The sequence below is a fragment of the Macaca thibetana genome, chromosome 4, assembly GCF_024542745.1.
Source record: "Macaca thibetana thibetana isolate TM-01 chromosome 4, ASM2454274v1, whole genome shotgun sequence".
NCBI classification, from domain to species: domain Eukaryota; kingdom Metazoa; phylum Chordata; class Mammalia; order Primates; family Cercopithecidae; genus Macaca; species Macaca thibetana.
Genome location: NC_065581.1, coordinates 43,316,765 through 43,338,845, shown reverse-complemented (window position 1 = coordinate 43,338,845; position 22,081 = coordinate 43,316,765). Strand labels below are relative to the sequence as shown.

General features: G+C 44.5%; 1 protein-coding gene and 2 pseudogenes across 10 annotated transcripts in view; all 3 read left to right on the top strand.

Moving 5' to 3' along the window:
- The window catches only part of LOC126953374 (uncharacterized), a 44,397-nt pseudogene extending 37,036 nt beyond the window's left edge, over positions 1 to 7,361 (top strand).
- Positions 1 to 22,081, top strand: part of TRERF1 (transcriptional regulating factor 1) — a 227,846-nt gene that overhangs the window by 37,399 nt on the left and 168,366 nt on the right. The gene's annotated exons all lie outside the window — the stretch shown is intronic.
- Positions 3,342 to 3,421, top strand: LOC126954138 (uncharacterized; annotated as a pseudogene).

Here is a 22,081-nt window from a genome sequence, read left to right as displayed (position 1 = left end):
CTACAGTAACTAAGATCACTTGGTACTAATTGGCTGAACAAGTGATGGGACAGAATAGCGAACCCGAAATAAATAAGGGCATGTGTATGTGTGTGTGTATTTTGTGATAAAGGCAGTATTTCGAATGTATGGAGAAATATAGGATCTTCACAACCAGATAGCTATCTGGGAGATAAGAAAGAGCAGGATCCCTAATTTGTGCTTTAGACCCGAATAAGCCTATCAAACATAGGTCAAATGGTTAAATAAAGAATGAAAGTATAAAAGCCATAGAAGAATTTTTCTGTTATCTTGGGAGTAGAGAGACCTTCCTAAGTTTGACACAAATCCCAGAAGCTATAACATAAAAGATTGATACATTTGACAACATCAAAATGAGAACCACTTCATGAGAGTACCACCATAAACAAAGTCAAAAGATACATGATAATCTGAGAAAAATAATTTGGAAAAAATATGATAAAAGGAGTTACTTTTCTTCATATACAAAGAGCCTTTAAAAATAAATAAAAAGTGTTATTAATTGAAAAATGGGCAAAAGGACATGGATAGAAATTCACAGAAAAGAAGTGTAAGTGGCTCTTAAATATATGAAAAGACCCACAACCCTCTTATAATAAAAAGTACAAATCAGAGCCACAATAAGAAGGCATTTGTAATCTATCAGATTGGAAGAGATCAAAATATTTAATAATACACTGATTTGGTGACAGTGTAAAGAAATATTACTTTCATACATTGCTGGTGAGAGTAAATGGATATAATTGCTTTGGAAGGCAATTTTGTGATATTTATCTAAATTATAAATGCCCATCTCTTAGAACCCAGCAGTTCCACTAATAGGTATCTGTCCTAGAGAAACATTCACATGTACAATGTTCATTGGACATTATAGTAATCGTAGAAAATTGAAGACAACAATGTAAATATCCATCAGTGGGAGATGAGCTAAATAAAACCTGAGTTGTTCAGATCTTTAGTGGGTCAATAAAATACCTTAGTGGGTTTTGACACTGTGTGAAACAAAAGAATAGAAGATAATGGAGTGCATTGCACATAATGTGGCTGAATATTTGGTGAGCTTTTGTTTCAGTTTTGTGTATTCACAAATGCGAACTGGATTACAATATAAAGTGTATTTCTTACTGTGTGATTCAGTCAAAAAAGTTGGAAAACACTGCAAGAGTAGTTAAAAGGAATACATTCAGTTAGTAACTAGTCGTAAGACTAGATCTCAGAAACGTAATTTTGAGTGAAAAAAGCAGGTTGCAGAGTGATAGGTACAGGGTGACACTGTTTTTGAAAAAGAAAACACACAAAACGATATCATATTTTTGACAGTATAATATTTTTAATGGAATCACTTATTCATACAAAAGAGGCCTGAAAGCTGTGAACCAGGCTTGTAACAGAGGTTTCCTCTGGGGACAGAGTGGTGTTCAGAGAGGCCTATGCTTTATGGCACATTTTTAAAAAATGTGAATGTTTTGCCTGTATAAGTGGCTAAAAAATGTTTACACATTATTGAAAGACTCTCCAAGGATGCTTTAAGTCCAGGTGCTTTCCCCTTGGTTGTTTTTCACTTACTCTAATTTGTCTTCTGTTGCTGCTCAGTTTGTGTCTTTCCTTTTGCTTTCATTTGGGTGTCTTGTAAATTTGTAAGTACCACCCTGTTGATTTTGTCTTTCAAAGTTATTATCTGAAGATTGCACATAAAATTCCTTGTATCAGTGGCTTTTATTGGGTCTTTGTGTTTCTTTTTTAACTTTTCCAGTTTATTCCTTTGAAATAAATTGGGCCCATGGTTTATTAATTTCATGAAAAACTTTTTTCCCCACAGGGCCCACTTTTGGCTTTCCTTCTCTTCCCTGACATTTGCTCATATTCTTGTTACTTGTATTTTCACTTGTAATTTTTCTTTTATCTTTCATTTTTTCTTCTGTAAATTTTGGCCAACGCAAGTGCAGCAGTACTTCTTAAACTTCAAGGTGCACATGAATCTCCTTGGGTCTAGAACTCTTGTTAAAACACAGATTTTGGGCCAGCCGTGGTGGCCCACGCCTGTAATCCCAACACTTTGGGAGGCCGAGGCGGGCGGATCACGATATCAAGAGATCAAGACCATCCTGGACAACATGGTGAAACCCTGTCTCTACTAAAAATACAAAAACTAGCTGGGCGTGGTGGCACACACCTGTAGTCCCAGCTACTCAGGAGGCTGAGGCAGAAGAATCACTTGAACCCGGGAGGCGGAGGTTGCAGTGAGCTGAGATCGTGCCTCTGCATTCCAGCCTGGGTGACAGAGGGAGACTCTGTCTCAAAAAAAAAAAAAAAAAAAAAAAAAATGCAGATTCTGATCCAGCAAGTGTGAGTGAGGCCCCAGATGCATTTCTAACCAGCTCCAGGTGGGGCCTACCTTTGGGGAGTGGGAAAGTAGAGGAAATGACACCTGTTCCTCCATTGATATTAGGGCACTAAGTACCCAAGTATCCAGTATCGAATGAATCCACCAAACTGTTGTAAAGATGATCTTCTATTGCAATGAAATTCATCCTGTTTTCTATTGAAGTAGTGAAGATGAGATGCCCAGACCCACCCAATCACTTTTTTGGCTTCATTAGTGGCTATATCCTTTCTAGATGGTCCAAGAGGGTAGAAGAGGGTTTGTGGCTACACAATTTCTTTGGGCACATTTGGTCAGTTGAGCTGACTGCTATGGCTAAACATTGCTGTCCTAGCCTCCACTGATTTAGCTGAGTTGTTTTTTCATTTTTTTTATTTTTGACACAGGGCCCCACCCTGTCGCCCAGATTGGAGTACAGTGGCACAGCCATAGTTCACTGACTCAGACTCCTCACAGCTTCAAACTTCTGGGTTCAAGTGATCCTCCCACCTCAGCCTCCCTAGTAGCTGGGACGACAGACACATGGCTGTCATGTCCGGCTACTTTTTTGTAATTAGTTGTTTTTTTTTTTTTTTTTTGGAGATACAGGCATCTCACCATGTTTCCTAGGCTGATCTTGAACTCCTGGCCTCAAGTGATCCTCCTGCCTCAGCTTCCCAAAGTGCTGGGATTACAGACATGAGCCATCATGCCCCATCACTGAGCTGACTTTGTAGGTCCATTTGGATCAGTTAGTTATTCTTAACATTTTTGGTGGCTGACAGACGTCTTTGGGAATATGATGGAAGCCATGGACTTTCCCTTCAGAAACATTCCCCACTTCTGTATTCATGCACACCAAACTCCCAGTTTTTATTTTGCCTGTGTGAGCTGCAAGCCTCCTAAAGCCTAGCTAGCTATGACCATACATAGGACCCCTGATTTAAATGGTGCTATTAAGACTGTACTTTCAGGAATCATTTCTATAGTTCACTACTAAAGAAATTTCTCTGAACATGTAGAGCACCAGAAAATATTTTAAAAGATTTTTTTTAGGCGGGGTGCGGTGGCTCATGCCTGTAATCCCAGCACTTTGGGAGGCTGAAGTGGGCAGATCACCTGAGGTTGGGAGTTCGAGACCAGCCTGACTAACATGGAGAAACGCTGTCTCTACTAAAAATACCAAAATTAGCTAGTCGTGGTGGTACGTGCCTGTAATCCCAGCTACTTGGGAGGCTGAAGCAGGAGAATCGTTTGAACCTGGGAGGTGGAGGTTGTGGTGAGCCGAGATCGCACCGTTGCACTCCAGCCTGGGCAACAAGAGCAAAACTCTGTCTCAAAAAAGAAAAAAAAGATTTTTTAAAAATTCAAATAAATAGTGTTGTTAAGACAAAGAATCCCCAAATGAGAAACAGAATCCATAGTGTCTGCAGAAGTCATCTGGTCCAGCCCTGTTTATTTACAGATAAGGAAACCAAAGGCCAATATTTTCAGACATTTATTCAAAGTCAGATTCTCCATGTTCCACAGCCTCCCTCCCATTCTGAGTGCAGCTGATGTCGTAGTGGGAAGCCTGTGTGACTACACGTTGGTTCTCTGTGGGGTCTGTTGGGCTGAGTGGTGTACACCCATCCAGACCTTGCCTGCCTCATCTTTGGTAAGGGCAGCTCCATGGGTTACTTCCTTCAGCCAAGTCCTGCCCTCAGCTCTTATAGTCATGTCTGGTCTGAGGAAATGGAGACTCAGATCCCTTCTGGTTAGGATTCTGGGCTCAGACACTATTCTGGCTTTGACACCGCAGGGCCTCCTGCCTCGTTACTGTGTCCCGTTTCCTTCTCTGAGTCTCAGTTCTTCTAAGAGGCTTCTGTGTTAGTTCCTGTTCTGCTAATGTGCCTGATATCCGGGTCCCGAATTGGGACCGAGACCTTGTCCTGTCCATTTGTTAGTGATAACCAGGTGTGGTGGGGAGACATGGGTTTGAATTCCAGCTCATGTCCTTACTGGCTGTGTAACTTTGGGTAAATTGTTTAACCCTCCTGGGCCTCAGTTTCTTTATGTATAAGACAGGAGTCTCATAGATATATACCTGACAGGGTGGTCATAGAACTGGTTTTTGATAACTAGTGTTAACACAGTGTTTATTGATAAGTAGTAGCCAGCATCACTAGTCCTAGGGGTTGGAGTCTTGCCCAGTCCAGCCAGATGGATGGAGCCTTAGTAACCTTCAATAGATGTCCTGATGCCTGAGTTGCAGAGGGTTGCCCATCCTGACCTCCCCCATCATAGAGCTTTGCCCACTTGTTGGGACTATTCATAATTTTATTCTAGGCTGTTCCCTTCCCCACAGCCCCTGTGAGCCCAGCCAGCTGGAGATTGCCAGCATCTCTCCAGACAGGAAGCCTGCCCACTGGACCACAGCTTCTCTGTGTGTGCTTGGAACTGAGTGGACTTGTCCATGCCCTGCTCATCCCAAGAAGGAAATTACAGATCAATTTCATGTAAACACACAGCTGCAGAAGTCATCAGTGGAATAAATAAATAGGTGAATGACCTAACTAGGAAATGTCTATTGCACATCTACCATCCAGTAGCCATAGTAGTTAGCCCTGGTGATATACCATGTCTCTGTCCTCAGGGCACTGAGTCTTGAGGGGAATCAGACACGTGGCCATTGATTGATTGCATTACAGTCCCTGTGATAAATGAATGTGGTGATGGAGGGAGGGGGGACTGTGGAGCCTCTAACTCTACTTCAGAAAGGCAAGGGTAAAAAAATAAAAGTGAGGTTTGGGAAGGCTTCACACAGGAGGTGATGTTTGATTTGGGTTTTGGAGGTTGATATCTCAGTATTCTTTATTAATTTTTCCAGATGAATTTTATGATCACTGAATGGGCTCTTTAAAAAAAGGAGTCTTGAGATCGGGTGCAGTGGCTCACACCCATAATCCCAACATTTTGGGAACCTGACAGGGGAGGATTGCTTGAGCCCAGGAGTTCTAGACTAGCCTGGGCAACATAGTGAGACCCCATCTCTACAGAAAGTTAAAAAAAAAAAATTAGCCGGGCACAGTGGTGCATACCTGTGATCCCAGCTACTTGGGAGGGATTGCATGGTGGGAGGATTGCTTGAGCCCTGGAGGCTGAGACTCTGTGAGCCCTGATCATGCCACAGCACTCCAGCTTGGGTGACAGAGTGAGACCCTGTCTCAAAAAATGAGTCTTGAAAAATTACCAAGCAAGGCTCATCTCAGGAATGTAAGTCTGATTCAACACAGAGAGACCAATATTAATAGAAAGAAATCATAAAAATCAGAATACCTATTATTTAGCACAGTGCCTAACATATAATCAGTCAACAAATATTTGATGGATGAATGAATTTGGTCTCAGTGGATGTAGAAAAATACTGGAAATAATTACATATGCATTATAAAGCATCAGAAGAGTAACAAATAGGTGTGTTGGGGGATTTACCCTTATGTAGGATAAAGAGCCTGCTTGTGTATAACCATGTAGCAATCCTTACACAGGGGCTGCAGATACAGAGTGGGGAAATACTAGAAGTGTGCCCTGAAAAACAGGAACTAAACCAAAATGCCCCTTATCTCTACTCTTATTTAACATAGTTTAACAGATGCTTGTCATAACAATATAGGAACAAAGAGAAACTAGAGGGATTGGTATAGGGAAGGAAGAGATAAAAATATCGCTGTTTGCAAATGACACAATTTCTATTCAAAGAAAATTACAAAATCCTACATGGCTGCTTCTGATCAGAAATTAAAGCATTAAAGGGTCAGCATTCCAAAGTTTATGCCTAGATTTCATGCCCTTTTGGCAGTTAAAATTCCAATGAAATACTTCATAATGAAGGAACATGATAACTATAATAATAGTCAGGAAAAATTGGTGGACATGCATATCAAAGGATGTTTTGAATATCTTTTAGGAGCAGGACTTCTCTAAGCAAACAAGGCAGGCAAGCAGTAGTTATTAAAATAGTACAATAGTAGGATAAAGCAGGAAAATGGAAGATCAGTACAATAAACAGATCTAAATAAATGGAAGACATTTATTTATTTATTTTGAGACTAGGTCTCACTGCACCCAGGCTGGAGTGCAGTGGCGTGATCACGGCTCACTGTGGCCTCAACTTCCTGGGCTCAGGCAATCTTCCCACCTCAGCCTCTTGAGTAGCTGGGACTACAGGCGTGCACCACCATGCCCAGCTAATTTTTTGTATTTTTTTTTTGTAGAGACAGGGTTTTGTCATTTTGTTTTGTCATGTTGTCTGGGATGGTCTTGAACTCCTGGGCTCAAGTGATCTTCCTCCTTCAGCCTCCCGAATTGTTGGGATTATAGGCATGAACCACCACGCCTGGCCTGGAAGACATTTGTATATGACAAATTTGGAGAGGTAAATAATAGTGAAAGAAATAATTTTACAGTAAATGGCTCTTGGGAAAAACTAGATAACAATGTGGAGAAAATGAACTCAGATTTATATCTCACATCATATATTATATATTTTAGATGTATTAAAAAGTTTTACAAACTCTTAAAACTCAGAGGAAGCAGATGGTATTTTTATCCTCGAGATCATATGTGTTTGAAAATTCCATAAAAATGATCATTAATGGAATGAGATGTGTTCAACTATAAAGGAATAAAATCTATAAGATAAAAATAATAAAATCATGTTAAAAGATGTCAGGGTGCGGTGGCTCATGCCTGTAATCCCAGCACTTTGGGAGGCCAAGGTGGGTGGATCACCTGAAATCAGGAGTTGGAGATCAGCCTGGCCAACATTGCAAAACCCCATCTCTACTAAAAATACAAAATTAGTCAGGTGTGGTGGCACGCATCTATAAATCCCAGCTACTTGGAATGCTGAGGCAGGAAAATCGCTTGAACCTGGGGAGCAGAGGTTGCAGTGAGCCGAGTTTGCACCACTGCACTCCAGCCTGGGCAACAGAGTGAGACTCTCTCTCAAAAAATAATAACAATAATAATAATAAATATATATATATATACATATAGCGAAGTTAATGGAAGAGGGAAACAGTTGTAATAAACCAATGGATAAGACATGTTATCAAAGTTAAGCACAGAACTGATGAAGATCTTTAAGCAAATACTTAGACTATATTGGTGAAAAACCCAGGCATAGGAACACATCATTTTGTATGAAGCCTGGATCATAAACTGAGAGATACAAAGGTGTTTCACTTTCTTTTATTATTTATTTATTTATTTATTTATTTATTTATTTATTTATTTTTGAGACAGGGTCTTGCTCTGTCACCCAGGCTGGAGTGCAGTGGTGTAATCATGGCTTACTGCAGCCTCAACCTCCTGGGCTCAAGCAGTCCTCTGGCTTCAGCCTCCCAAGTAGCTGGAACTTACCATGGTGCCTGGATAATTTTTGACTTTTTTGACTTTTGCAGAGATAGGGGTCTTGATGTGTTGCCCAGGCTGGTCTTGAACTCCTGGACACAAGTGATCCTCCTGCGTTGGCCTCCCAAGATGCTGGAATTACAGGCATGAGAGACCACACCCAGCCAAAGTGTTTAGCTATCTCAACACAAAAGAAATGTAGGTTAAGCCGGCTCTAAGGTGACACTTCAGTTTGCTTGTCATGTTAGCCAGAAATGGATTACATGTATAAAGCCCACTCTTGAGGCCTGTGAGAAGGAAAACAGAGTACCACTAACGTTGCTGCACGTGGAGCTGGTTTAATGGAGAGCATTGTGATGCCGGACAAATGGGCCACAGGAGCCGTGGTCCTGTTCCTACCTTTTTACCAGCGTTTTTACTTTAAGAATAAGTCCCACAGAAATAATCCCAAGAGGAAGGAAAGCCACTTATCCAAAGATGGCAAAAAAAAAAAAAGACAGAAACAAACCCCGGAAATAATCCAAATGCAGGTAATTAGGGAATAGTTAGGCAAATGCTGTGAAAACAGTACAGTGGAGAACTTAAACACTTGATACGAGATAGACAGAGCAAGGTTAAGTGGGACAAGAATATGGAATTGCTTACCTGTGCTGATGATGACCTGGTAAATATCAGTGCACACACGTCCATAAGGATCTGGACAGGTGTAGGGCTTATTTGATGTACTTTTGATTAGGTTTTTTTCTTTGTCAAATTCTTAATATGTCATGGAATGCTGGTTTTTAAAAGAAGAAAGGTGGGGGGAGCTTCTGGTAGTAAAAAGAGGAAATGTGTTGCGGTGGAGAGACAGCACTGGGAAGTCATCCACATGGAGCTGGATTTGAGTCACTACGTTGCCATGTGGTTTTGGACAAGTCACATCTCTCTTCTCAAGCTCCCAGTCTCCACCCTGAGAGGAGGTAATGGTGACACCCACAAATTAGATCACAGGAGTTTTTGGCTTCTGAGCAAGCACTCTCTTTGTCGAGCCGGTTTTACAGAGTCCTGGAGCCCCTTGTCCGCTCTCCCTCGTTTTGTCCCATCTCTGCAGAATGTCTGTAGTTGGGGGGCAGATCCAGGGCTAGCGTGACAACAGAGACGGGCAGGCAGACAAACACAGCCCCAAAGAGGGCAGCCAACAGAGTCACTGAGAATAACGGTGAAAAGACAATGCAACCTCCAGCAAATAAATATGTGCCCCTTCCATTTCAGATCTGGAGATGTGGCCTAAGAGGAGAAGACAGAGACTTAAAGAGAACATTTTGTTGAGCAGACTTAGATTTACCGTGCAGTTGAAACTTTTTGTAAGCCTGGTTTGTGGAAAAAGCAGAAAGGAAAGGAGGCCAGCCACTTATCTGGTGTGTTTAGGACACTTTGGGGCATAACTAATGAATTCTAGTATTGAGCTCCTTTACTTGGGAGCAAGATGACCTTGAGTTTCTTAGTCCAAGCCCCAGTTTCCTCATGTTGAAATGGGAGTAACCTCTGTGTCTCCCTGGTTTGTTGTGAGAATGACCTAAGATGTCATGCTTAAATGTTCTTTGTGCTTTTCAGTTACTATTTCTCAAGGTTTCCCCTGGATGCATGCCAAAACAGACACAATGCAGGATCCCATAGGGGATGTGGATTATTGTCCCTGCCTTTGGGGAGCTTGTACATCCAGAGGGAGTGGTTACACAAATCCCTGCAGAGGCTGAGGAGTAGGGTGTATGGGAGGTAAGTGTCATGAGAAGGCAGCAAGGCCAGGGATGCTGTTTTTAAGACAAGGGACATTGGGGCCACTCAGGGCAAGGGGCTAGTGACTGGGCAAGATGCAGTATAGGGGATGCCTGAGAGAGGCGGCATTTGTTGAGGAAGGTTCCAGAAGGCATTAGGTAGATTTGAACAGTCATCTAGGATATATTGGACATACCCATGTCTGTTACCTCATTGGTGCCTGATTGCAACCTGTGAGCTGAGGGAACTGGAGTGTGCAGGGACTTGGGTGTGAGCTCCTTTCTGGACTGACTTGGGTCCAGGACAGAGGCCTCTGCCTGCTCTGCCTGTGATCCTTCCTCTGTACCAATGCCCTTTCAACAAGAGGAGTCATGGGCACTGGCCAGAGTTCATCTTCTGTGGAGTGAGGAGAGGGGCAGAAGAGAAGAGGGTGAAGGGCAAGAAGATTCTGAGATGAGGAGGGAAGAGGAAGGTCAGGAACCAGGAAGGGGGCCTGCCTGATTTTCAGGAAGCAGTTGATAGGATGTGGGACCTGGAGTTAGTCACCTGGGGCCAGGTCCCAGCTTTACAGCTGCCAGCCTCCATAACTGTGACCAAGTCAGCCAACTTTTCTGAGCCTCAGTTTCTCCCTCTGTAAAATGAGGATGACTAACTTACCTCCTAGGGATATGGGAAGGACTAACTGAGTTGTATCTGGAAACTGCTTGGAACTTTCCAAGTCTTCTATACACACTAGCTGTTGCTCTTGTTATTTTTGTGATCACAAGGGATTCATGCACAGGGGCAGGGCACTGCTTCCCCCTCTGCCTGCTTCTCTCTGTCTTGATCTTATTCTGTCCCTTCCCTATTTTTTTTTTTTTTTTCCAAGACAAGGTCTGGCTCTATCGCCCAGGCTGGAATGCAATGGTGTGATCTCAGGTCACTGCAACTTCTGCCTCCCAGGCTCAAGCAGTCCTCCCACCTCAGCCTCCCTAGTAGCTGGGACTACAGGTGTGCACCACCACGCCTGGCTAATTTTTGTATTTGTTTGAGAGACAGGGTTTCATCATGTTGCCCAGGCTGGTCTTGAACTCCTGACCTCAGGTGATCTGCCCACCTCGGCCACCCAAAGTGCTGGAATTACAGGTGTGAGCCACCATGCAGGACCCGTCTATTTTCAATTTGAAGCAGCTTATCTTTATTACACACCTTCTGTGTGCCAGGCATTTTGCTCTGTAATTTAACATACATCATCTCATTTAAATCCTCCCAATAACTCTTGTGGGTGGGGCTAATCATTCTTGTTTTTCAGATAAGGAAATGGAGGCCTAGAGAGTCCTATAGGAGGAGATTCAAATTCTGTCTCCATCCCTGAGCACACATCAGTATAACCCTGTGTGCTGGGGCCTCACATCTTAAGGCTGTGTGAACCAAATTCCCTCCCTTCCTTGTAAGTGACCTCACTGGAACACAGCTGGGATGGTTCTTAATTGCTGCCTTTTCCCTTCCCAATTGTAAGACTTTGAGTCAGAGTACTTAACCCCTTAATGCCTCACTCTTCTGTCTATAAAGTGGCAGTGATAACAGCACCTAGTTTGGTAGGGTTACCACGACGATTAAATAATACCCAAAGTTTTGGAGCACAGCTGTTAAGTGGTGGTTGCTGTTACATTGGTCTGCAACTTTGAGCACTATCCAACCCCCTGAGAAACTGACCTATCTGCTGACTGTAGCCTGGGGGGGTGGGTATATTAGCTTTGACTAAATATGTAAAACTTTTAGTGACCCTCCAATCTCCCTGTCCCACCCTTGGGCAAGAGGAATTCTCTTAATCCTGCAAATGAGAACGTTCTCCACTTTGGATGAATACAAAGAAAACCCAAAGCGAGAGTTTCCTAGTAAGAGAAAGCAGCAGCCCTAAGGTATTAGCTCCTTAGGGCCTTAGATTCTGCACTTGCTTAGCTCTGATAGGAAGCAGGAATCAAAGCACACAGAGCAGTTAGAGGGTAGGATCAAGATGTAGGAGGAGTGTATCCTGCCGGGGTGAGAGGATAAGGAAATGAGGTTGGGTGGGGCTGCTGACGGGGTTAAGGCCTGTGAATCACCAGAGGCCCTTACGCTGGGTGCACTGGGGCTGGAGGTAGCTTTTCTGAAAGCCGTGCTTCTTGGAGTCAGCATTGGCTTCGCAATCAAGATGACTGGATTGGGGTGGGGGTAGGGGAGAAAAGGGAGAGTCTTAGAGGAATGAAAATGCATCATGTGGCCACAGCAAGAATCCGGAGAGGAAATGATGGGAATTGTGCTATGGAGTGAAAAAGGGGGACTAGAATGGAGAGAGAATTTTGTAGTTCCCTGGATGTGGAGGTGTGCAGGGGAGTCTACGCTGACCCCCAGCTTTTAGCATGTTACTGGATGCTTGGTGGCACCACTGACAAAGATGAGGGGGAACCCAAGAGATGTAAGGGGAAGGATGTTGAGCTGAGATTACCTTTTGACATGTTGAGCTTGAGAAACCCATGAGAACTACAGTTTAGAGGCATCTGCTCAGAAGAATGTCCTGGCTGGAGTCGGGCACCATCTGCAAACAGATTCTGGTACTTGAGTCTAGTACTCAAGACTCCCAAGCACAACATGTTCCCTCTTGCAGGTGGGGTGGGGTCGGGCAGAGTGGTGAGTGGCTGGAGAGGCACTCACGGAGTGTCCCGTACATGCCTGGCGCTAAGCTGGGAGCTAGGTTCTCTGCAAGCTGGCTCTGTGGCAGGGCCTGGGAGGTCTCATGGAATTTCAAATCTGTCAGTGCGGATGAGCCCAGCAAGAAGAATGTGGGCAGGGAAAGCATGGACAGTGGACAATGAAGCCCTGGAGGACACTAACTGTTCTCAGACTGGAGGCCATAGATTTGAAGGATATAAGCTCCAGTTACAAAATGCGCCCTGGGATGTATCCCATTCTGCTGCTTATAATCTGCCCCACACCTGCAGGGTGGAGTGCAGACTCCTTCACACAGTGTGCATAGCCTGCCTGGAGCTTGCCTTGTCTTAGCTTTCTAGGGCTGCTGAAACAAAGTACTACAGACTGGATGACTCAAAGCAACAGAAATGTCTGCTCTTGCGGTTCTGGAAGTTTGAAATCAAGGTGTTGGCAAGGTTGGTTCCATCCAGGGGCTCTGAGGGAGAAACTGCTCCGTGCCTCTCTCTGGCTCCTGGTGGCTGCTGGCGATTCCGGGTGTTTCTTGGCTTGTGGCAACATCACTGCAATCCCTGTCTCCATCGTCACGTGGCATTCTCCGTGAGTGAGTGTGTGTGCGTGCGTGTATCGCTATTTTCTCTTTTTATAAATAAGGGCACCAGTCATTGGATTAGGTGAGCTTACGATGAGTATAACCTCATCTTAACTAATTATGTCTGCAAAGACCCTATTTCCAAATAAAATCACATTCTAAGGTTCCGGGTGGCCATGAATTTTTGGGAGACAGCCTAGCACCAGCCTCATTTTTACCTGCTTTTCTGGACCTTGTTTCCCTACCACTTTCTTTTTTTTTTTCTTTTTTTTTTTTTTTTTTTTTGAGACGGAGTCTCGCTCTGCTGCCCAGGCTGGAGTGCAGTGGCCAGATCTCAGCTCACTGCAAGCTCCGCCTCCCGGGTTTACGCCATTCTCCTGCCTCAGCCTCCCAAGTAGCTGGGACTACAGGCGCCCGCCACATCGCCCGGCTAGTTTTTTGTATTTTTTTAGTAGAGACGGGGTTTCACCGTGTTAGCCAGGATGGTCTCGATCTCCCAACCTCGTGATCCGCCCGTCTCGGCCTCCCAAAGTGCTGGGATTACAGGCTTGAGCCACCGCGCCCGGCCTTCCCTACCACTTTCATGGCCTCTTTTGGGGAAGATGTCCAGAATCCTACCCCAGCTGAGGTTTGCTGTCTCTGTCTCGTGAGCCTCTCCCTCTCTGCGAGCACCCCAGTACTTTCTTTTTTCACCCCAATATTTTCTTCATTGTCCCTGTCCTAACTAGGCTCCAGCTTCCTCAGAACAGGGACTGGACCTTGCTCCTCTCTCTGTCAGTAACTTGGTGGCTGAGAGCCTCAGCTTCAGGGTGCCACAGAAGTGGGTGTGAGTCCAGGCTCTCCACTTAATTAATGTGCGACCCTGGGTGACTTCCCTGACCTCTCCTAGCCTCAGTTTTCCCATCTGTAAGATGGATCTATTCAATGAGAAAAGGTATGTAAAGCAGCTAGTCTGGACTTAGAATCTCCATGAGGGCAGCATTCTAGCTTGTTTTGCACACCCTTGTGTATCTGGCACTTAGCGTAGTGTCTGATATAGTAGGTACTCCGTTAATATTTGTTGAATCAGTGACCACATGGGGAGACTTAGCTTGATAAGAAATGACTTTATAAGAATTCAGAAGGGTAGACATTTGGTAATAACCAAATAAACAACAATAACAAAAGAAATGACTTATAAGAAGTGAGTTCTGTGTTTATGGATGTGACCCTTCCTTAGAAACCCCCCTTCCCCCTGCCTTCAGTCCCGAAGAGCTGGGTAATTACAGTTTGAATTGCAGCTAGATGCTGACGAGTAGCGGTGAACAGGGGTCTCAGTTTGAGTCAGACTCACAGCCCTGCACCCAGTGTTTCTCTTTCATGTGGATGGAACAAACTTCGGCTTATTACATTAGCAGTACATATGGTGGCTGCAGTAGATGAGTCACCATTTACTGTAAAGCTTTCAGATGCCCGGCAGATGCATGCCAGTTGGGACTGACAGGGCCCTCTCTGCAATACAGGCAACCCAGCCTCAGGGGTCTAAAAAGACAGAGAAAATCCTTTTTGTGGCCCCAAGTAGTACCGAGGTCTTGGGTGAGGGTCCATAGCCATCTTAACTTCTTCATTCCTAAATTTACTACTGGAAGTTAATTTTGGTCTCCAAACAGTGGAAGGCACATTTTGGAGCCAACTAAACAAGTCTGTGCAAATTGGTGTTTACTTGCTTCTAGACTGGAGGTTTATGTTGTGTCTGTTTTGTTTTTATGTAAAATATTAATTTTTAATAAAAGGACCTACCCTATTTTTTCATTATCGGCCACTGAGAGGAATGCTTCAAAGCCCGATACCTTTTTCCTTAAGTAGAAATGTAGTTGGCTCCTCTCTGCCTGCAGGTGATCGTTTTCTTTTCAAGAAATGAATCTGTGAAATTCCATTTGGTCTCCAGTGGTACACAGGGCTTGGGGCATTTCAGTCTTTGGGAATGAACTCAGTTGTGAAGAACTGAAAAGACAAGACTCCCAGGCACAGCACGTTCCCTCTTGCAGGTGGGGCGGGGTCGGGCAGGGGGTAGAGAGTGGTAAGTGGCTGGAGAGGTGCCCACGGAGTGCCCCGTACACGCTGGCACCAAGCTGGGAGCTAAGTTCTCCACAAGCGGGCTCCGTGGCAGGGCCTGGGGGTGGGTCTCATGGAGTTTCAAGTCTGGTGGGGTGGATAGAATGTTTTTGTGCATGTCTGTATGCTTATCTGTGCCTTGGAGCTCTGGTTAAGTTATGTGGCCTCTCAGCCTCAGTTAGCTCATCTGTAAAATGGGGAGAATAACAATTTTCCTCAATTGGGTGGTTTTAAGGATTTGGTGAGATATTTAAAGTACCTAGTGTAGGCCTACAGCATAGTAGGGCTGAAAAGGTGGTAGTTGTAATGATGAGAAGTGTTGTGAATCTTTTATTCTGAGAGCACGGATGGTGGAGGGAGCCTTTGGTGAAAAGAAGGTTGTTGAGATATTCCTTCTGGGTAACTGGTAGTTGACGGCCTGTTTTTTTATGGTAATTAATTCAGTATCTCAGATTGGCTTCTGTACTCATTTGGCTGGTTGCTGCCTCTCCACAGAGGTATTTGCTGCTGGCCCCCATAGAATACCTGCCCTTCCCACCCTCTGTGGCCTGTGCCCTCCTCTTGGGCTTCTCGAATGATTGGCCCCAGATGCTTTGACAGGGTGGTGCTTTTCTGGTGCGTTGGGAGGATGGCCAGGGGCCCCTGCAGTTTACTTCACACCCCTCCACCTTTCTCTGGCCAGTGAAGCAGAGGAGGTGGTGAATTCTGTCCTTTCCAAGGCCCCAGTTGGGACTCGGGTCTCCTAGACAATCTTGTGTCTTCCTTGGGAGCAAGACCTGTCAAGAACATCTATCTTAGATTCTGAAGTGTGGTGCTGTCTGGGACACAGCCAGTGTTTATGGGAGTGGTGGTGACAGACTATTTGACATTGGGACTTTGGGGACATTCAGGATAATGGTCGCCATGGAAGGACACCCTTTAAGCCTGCCTCCTTCTTTATTGCTGGTGTCTTCTCCATGAGTCCTCGTCTCTTCCCATCCCCAGCTTTCTGGGGAGGTGATTGTCCTAGAGTAGAGCCCCCTTGCTTCTGGAACCCACAGTCTCACAAGGATGCTGCTGTTCCTCCAGCTAGTGTTTACTGCCCTTCTAAGGGCACAGGCCCTGGTGGTGGTGGGTGACTGGGGGGTGGGGAGAAGGTTGTGTTTTGTTTGCAGCTTCGTCCCCAGGCATACCCCCAATAAGCAAGCCAGTGTCAAGCAATCGTGAATGAATGAAGTGCCAAAGGAAAGCCCCTCACAATGAGACAGGGTGAAACTGCAGCCCCTACCCCACCCCACAGGATAGTTATATTTGTTATTCTCTAGCTGTCATTTGGGTTGTATCACATGGAGCTGTACGAGACCCCTGTGCTTGGTTCTCCATTGTGTAGTAGTGGTGCTTCATTTAGGGTGTAGCTGGCTGAGGTTAGGTTATGCTCTGTGACTGGGACCAGGAGTATTTTTCTCCACACAAAAGATGCAGGTCCTGTGACTCCTGTTTGGATACGACTGGATACAGTGAAAGCAGGCTTTCCTCTGGGGTGCGTTCCATTGAGTAACAATCAGGATTCTCACACAATTCTGATTCCAAAGAGTATGTTCTTCGCACAGCCTCACACTGACTCCTGGAATACCAGAATGTTCTAATACAATAATTCTATCTATTTGAGGTCCTGTGGGACCCTCTTGGAGGACAGAAAGAGTGTGGATTAGTGGTGGGCCACAAAAGTGACTTTCTGCATTCACTACCACACCATAGAGGATCTGACCATGGGAGAGGGATAGGAATCAGAAACTAGGGTAAAGAAGCTGGCCTCTGTTCCCAGAGCATTCAGTTACCACCAGACATGTTAAGAATGCCACAGTTCTAGTCTCAATGACCCACTGGAGTTCTTCTCTCCTCCCTACTTCCCGTTCGTCCCCATGGTCAAGTTCTGGTTACTTCAGATCAGCATTAGGCCTGGAACAGACGACAGCAATGCATGTGACTTTTCTAAAGCGTTAAAACTGGAAGAACTTGCTTGCTCCAATGTTTTAGATACAAAGCTACATTAGGATTGCATTGACCAGGGACCCCAGCACTGCAGCCACTCCAAGGGCTGGGTTCTTTTCTGGTTGTGTGCTGGCATTCGGATATTGGCTTCCATTCAGGAGTGCGTCTTCCTTTCATGCAAGCAGATACCTGAAGAAACCTAGGTCCCTCGCTTGGTAGTCAGGAAAGATTAGACCTCACTTTCAGGGGAACTCTGGGGTAGAATTTAGTGTGGTGGGGCCTATACTTTCTCTTTGATCATTTTAGGTTTAATATGTTTTTGTCTGTAAAGGGAATGATAGCTCGAGCTCATTACTATAATTTGACTACGGTATTGGTTTAATGAGAAACTTACGAGAGGGCCCTACTTCCTTCTGATTTTTGTTTTATTTTTAAAAAATTCTGTACATTCTGTTTCATTTCTCTTCCTCTAGAGTTTTCTTTTTAAAAGTCACCAAACAACAAAACCATTTAGAAAATAAAACTGGACCCTGGGGACTATGTCGCATTTTCTCTCCATGCTGCCTGCCTTCCTTCCATCTGGTTAAGTCTCTCTCTCTGTTTTCCAGGCAGCAGGAAGTGAGATGAACAAACTGAGGCCCATAGAGGGGATGGGAACTTATTGAAGTACCCACTGGATCAGGGCTTGAATCAGGCCTACACAGCGTAGGCTCCAGGCCAGTATTTCTGCTACTCCCCAGAGTATTGGTGTTATATGTGGGATGGTCTCCCTAGCAGTGCATGACCTTCTTGTAGTTTCATTGGCTTACTTAAAATGAGCTCTCACTACAGAATTGCTTTGACCATGCATTTTTATATGGTATCAGGACAATCTTGAATGGATTCTTTCCCCATACATTCGTCCATCCGTCCACCCATCCATCTATCTATCTATCCATTTATTCATCCATTCATCCAAAATCTTTCTTGATTTGCCAAGCACAAGGCAATGTGCCAGGCCCAGAAGGTTTGGGGGATGAGAGAGACAAGATCCCATTTCTGAAGAGTCTTTTCTTTGCAGTTGGAGGGGCAGAACCATAACATAACTGTAATACCCAGGAGAACAAAGTAAGCACTGTAATAAGCATACAGGCAAAATGGAGTAGTGGAAGTGGGGGTTAATTTTTGTTGAGAGATGCAAATATGGCATTGGATCTGAGTTTTGAAGGATGAACAGAATTTTGGCACTGGGCAAATTATGGAAAGGTGCTTAGGAAAATAGGGACCAAGGGCATGTGATGGCCACACTCTGGATTCCTTATTACCATACTGCACAAACACAGAGGTGATTCTTTCCTGGGTTTAAACGGTACTTGCCCTATAATGGTTTTACAAAATATTCAGACCTGCTTCACTTTGGGGGTAGGGTTGGAAATAGAAGGAAGGCATTAGGAGAGGGCTGGTATTTATTGAATATTTTGTGTACATTTATCCAGTCTGCGTACATCATCTAATCAAGAGCACACAGCTAGCAAGTGCTGGAGCTGGGCTTTGAACTCAGGACTCTGAATTCGGGGCCCCTGCCCTTCCCATCCTGCTAGCCTTATCACCTTCCTGGGGATCACTGATACTAAACAGTCATTCCTAAATAATAATATAGGACTCAGGTTGCAAAGTGGAATTGGCTTCTGACCAGCGGGAATGTTTGTTAAAATATTTTGCTATCTTAACTCACATCACTCAGACTTTCTGTGATGAGTGGAAGGAATATTCTATTTTGGCCATGCTTTCTGGAGGACCCTCCACAGTGCCACTCCTCTGTAATATTGGTCTTTGGCTGGTTTATCAGACGATTGCTATATATATTATTTCTCTAAGAGCAGGTATCTTCTGACCTATGACCTGCCCAAACTAGCAAGTCATACACTTTTTTTGTGTGGGTTGTTAATGCATTTCTGATGGAGACAAGCTTCTGAGCTGGCACAATTGGCTGGGTGTCCTTCTGTTTAATGGAGTGGGGTTTTTATTGGTAAACAAATGCTGTCCATGAAACCTGAAAGGACAAACAATGAGGATGAATGAGGTGAAGAGTGGTGGCTGAATAGGAGGTGGCATTTCCTGGGGCAAAGGCATTGGGCATTTTGGATCTATTTTCTCAGAAGAAGTCTTGGGACATAGGGGATTTAGTCAGGCAGGTGAAAGCCATTCAGGGAGTAGGGTGAGTGTTTGAATCTTAATAATTTAATATTAAATAATATCTTAACATTAATCAATAATATAATATTGTCATTCTACAGTACATCCGACAGTGCCTGTGTGCTGTCATTTGACCCCTCTATCCAGGGGTTTGTATAGAGGACACTTTCTGGGGAAAGTGCCTGAGGCTGTTGGTTTTTGTCTCACAAATGAGATGTAATCCTCACGAGGTCCCAACCCAGTTACACATCAAATTTCTTGTCTCCATACTCGGATGATGCCCTCTGTCTCCTTCCTCTCCTTTCTTTCTCCCCGTTCTCTGCTACAGTGTAATTTTAGTTTGTAAGTTTCTTCCAGGGCTGCAGATCAGTTAATCTTAGAATCCACTGCTCTGAGAGCATCTTGCCTTTTATCTCTGTTCTCTATATTGGGGTCTGTGATTCTGCTGCTAAAAAAAGTTTGAAAACCAAATGCTTGGATCATTTCTGCAGTGTTCCTTGTCTGCAAGGGTGGCCCAAGGGGATTTGTGGGTGAGGGCCACAGCGCCTGCTGCAGTGTGTGGGTATGGGTGTGTACAGGGGCCTAGATATGGTAGGGGACTGATGTGTCTGTCTTGTTGTTCTTACTCTGCTTCTGAAATCTGGGTCCTTCTAGTTCTTGGGGTACTTGTAAAAAACAGTTTGTGGGTTTCATTGTGGAAATGAATGAATAAATCCCAAGTTATGTATGTTCTCTCTTATAATACACTCTGTACAGACTAGAAATCTCAAAGAGGTTGAGTAACTTGCCTGAGGTCACACAGCTACTAAGTGAGAGGGTCTGTATTTGAATCCAGATCCTGATTTCAGAGTTCATGATCTTCACTACTATCTGCATCAGCCATACTTTTACAGTAAAATACTTTTTTAAAAAGTATTTTTTTAATATTTTTAAAAATACTTTTTAAAAAAGTATTTTACTGTAAAAGTACTGTATTTACTTTCACAATAAAAGTATTTATTATTCTCTATCATTTCCCCCTCTTGGGAAGATGGGCTGGGTAAATTTAGCACTGTGTAAATTAGTATAATATGCATATCTCACTTTTATTTGCCTTCAAAGTACTACCTTTGGAGGGTGGGGCATTCTGGGCTTTGAGTTGGCCATGGTGGGAGGAGGGGTGGGGCCCAGATTTGGGGCTCTTGTTTCAGTCAGTCAGAGCAAGGGGAGAGGTCTGGGAGGTTGTTTCTCAGCTCCTGAAGCAGAATAGTAAAGTCACACATCTGAGAGCTTCCGAGCATGGAAGCCATCAGTTTCCCTCCACTTTCCTCTACATCTCCTTTTTCTGACCCTTTCTGATTTTCTGCTGGATTCTGATGGAGTCCTTAGAGGGTGGCTCCAGAAGATGAGGAACTGGGAACAGACCTGCTTGGGACATTCCAGGTGTGAAGCGGGGCAGGGCCTGGGGAAGACCAGAATTGTGTGTGTGCGCACACATACATGTGTGCATGGCCATTGATCAGATGACAGTTGCTCGTCCACTGATTGCAGGAATTGGAATCACATGTTGGTTGAACAGCGCGGTTAATCCACAGGTCTCGAGAGCATGAGGTAGTTTGATGGCATCTGTAGTATGGAGATGTGAACTATGCATTTGTTAAGGCCGTGCTTCTCCTTGAGTTGTAAATGGTAATTGTATTCCCCTTTTCCAGGGTGTCCCATTCCTCTGCTTGAAGGGTGATTATGGACCTACTGGAAGGGCTTAGACACGTTCATGAAACACTGGAAGAGAACCTTGGAAAAAAATCCATGGACTGGGTTGCTGGAAGAAAAATCCAGCTAGCTTGTGGTCTCCTCAAGCCTCAGTTTCATCCAGAAAACTGGGGAGAGTGTTCGTTAGCTAGTAGCTTCTCTCTTTGGTCTCTTCTCTGACCCGATCACACTTACAAAGCCAGGTATGTCATCAGGGACTCAGTTTGTTGAGTCCTAGTGGGCAAAATCTCTCCGATCTTGCCTGAATGGGACCAAAGGGTGGCCACAGAGCCTTCATTGCCAAAGTCTTCCTTCGGGCTCAATCCTCTGTCCCCCTCCTGTTGCCAGACATTTCCTGAGAACTGAATACTGCAAGAGCCAGAGCTTAAGAATGACAGCAGCCCCAGGTCACACCACCAAATTTAGCCCTGCTCTACCCACATCTTGGGTTGCTGTTCATTCTCTGCGTGTTGGGAGTTTAGCCATAGAGCTGTACATTTAGTTGGGCCTTAGCGCTCCTTTTAGTTAGTCCACCCTGACTTCGTAGAGGGGAAGTTGGCTGTCACAAGGTCACACAGCCCCATGTGGGCTGAGCCTGGTCACGGAACCAACTCTTTGCAAAGGGCTCTTCCGAGGCACAGCCCGGACTCCCCAGAAGGATGCCAGCCCTGTCTACCCCACCTGTCCTGTTTTCCTGGGAACAAGTGCCGGTGTTACAGATGAGAATTTTATGACTTCATTTCAGAGAATGCGGCTGGGTACAGTTTGCCTGGTGGGTGCCTAAATTTAAACGAAGTGGGTTGTAGTGGGCGGTAGTGAAGAAGATTGGCTTGGTGCTTTCATTAAAGCACAATGTGTTGGGGGGAGGTTGGGTTTTTATTTTTACTTCACTGAATGAGGGTTGAGCACAGAGCTAAGGTTACCCCCCCTTTCCTTTTCTTTCCTTTAGAACTATTAAATATCTGTATTTTTATATTCTCAAATCAGGACTGGTGGTGCACTTTCAGCCTAAGTGTAAATGAAAAGTTGAATTGAAATGTTTTTTGCATTGGTATTGCTATATTATTAGTATTTTGCATTTCCTAATGGCCAAGTGCAGTTGTTGGGCAAGCCCCTTAAGCATCTGTAGACCAATTCTGGTTAGACTTGGTTTTTATTCCCAATCCTGGGCACTCGCTTGGCTAAATGAGCCTGGATATTGTTTCTGAACTTCAGTCTCCTCCCTGGAAAGTGTTGGAAGCAATGACAAGGTATTAGAATGAATGTGTACATCTATAGTCCCATGTGTGAAGCCCCAGCGTACTGCACAGCACGCG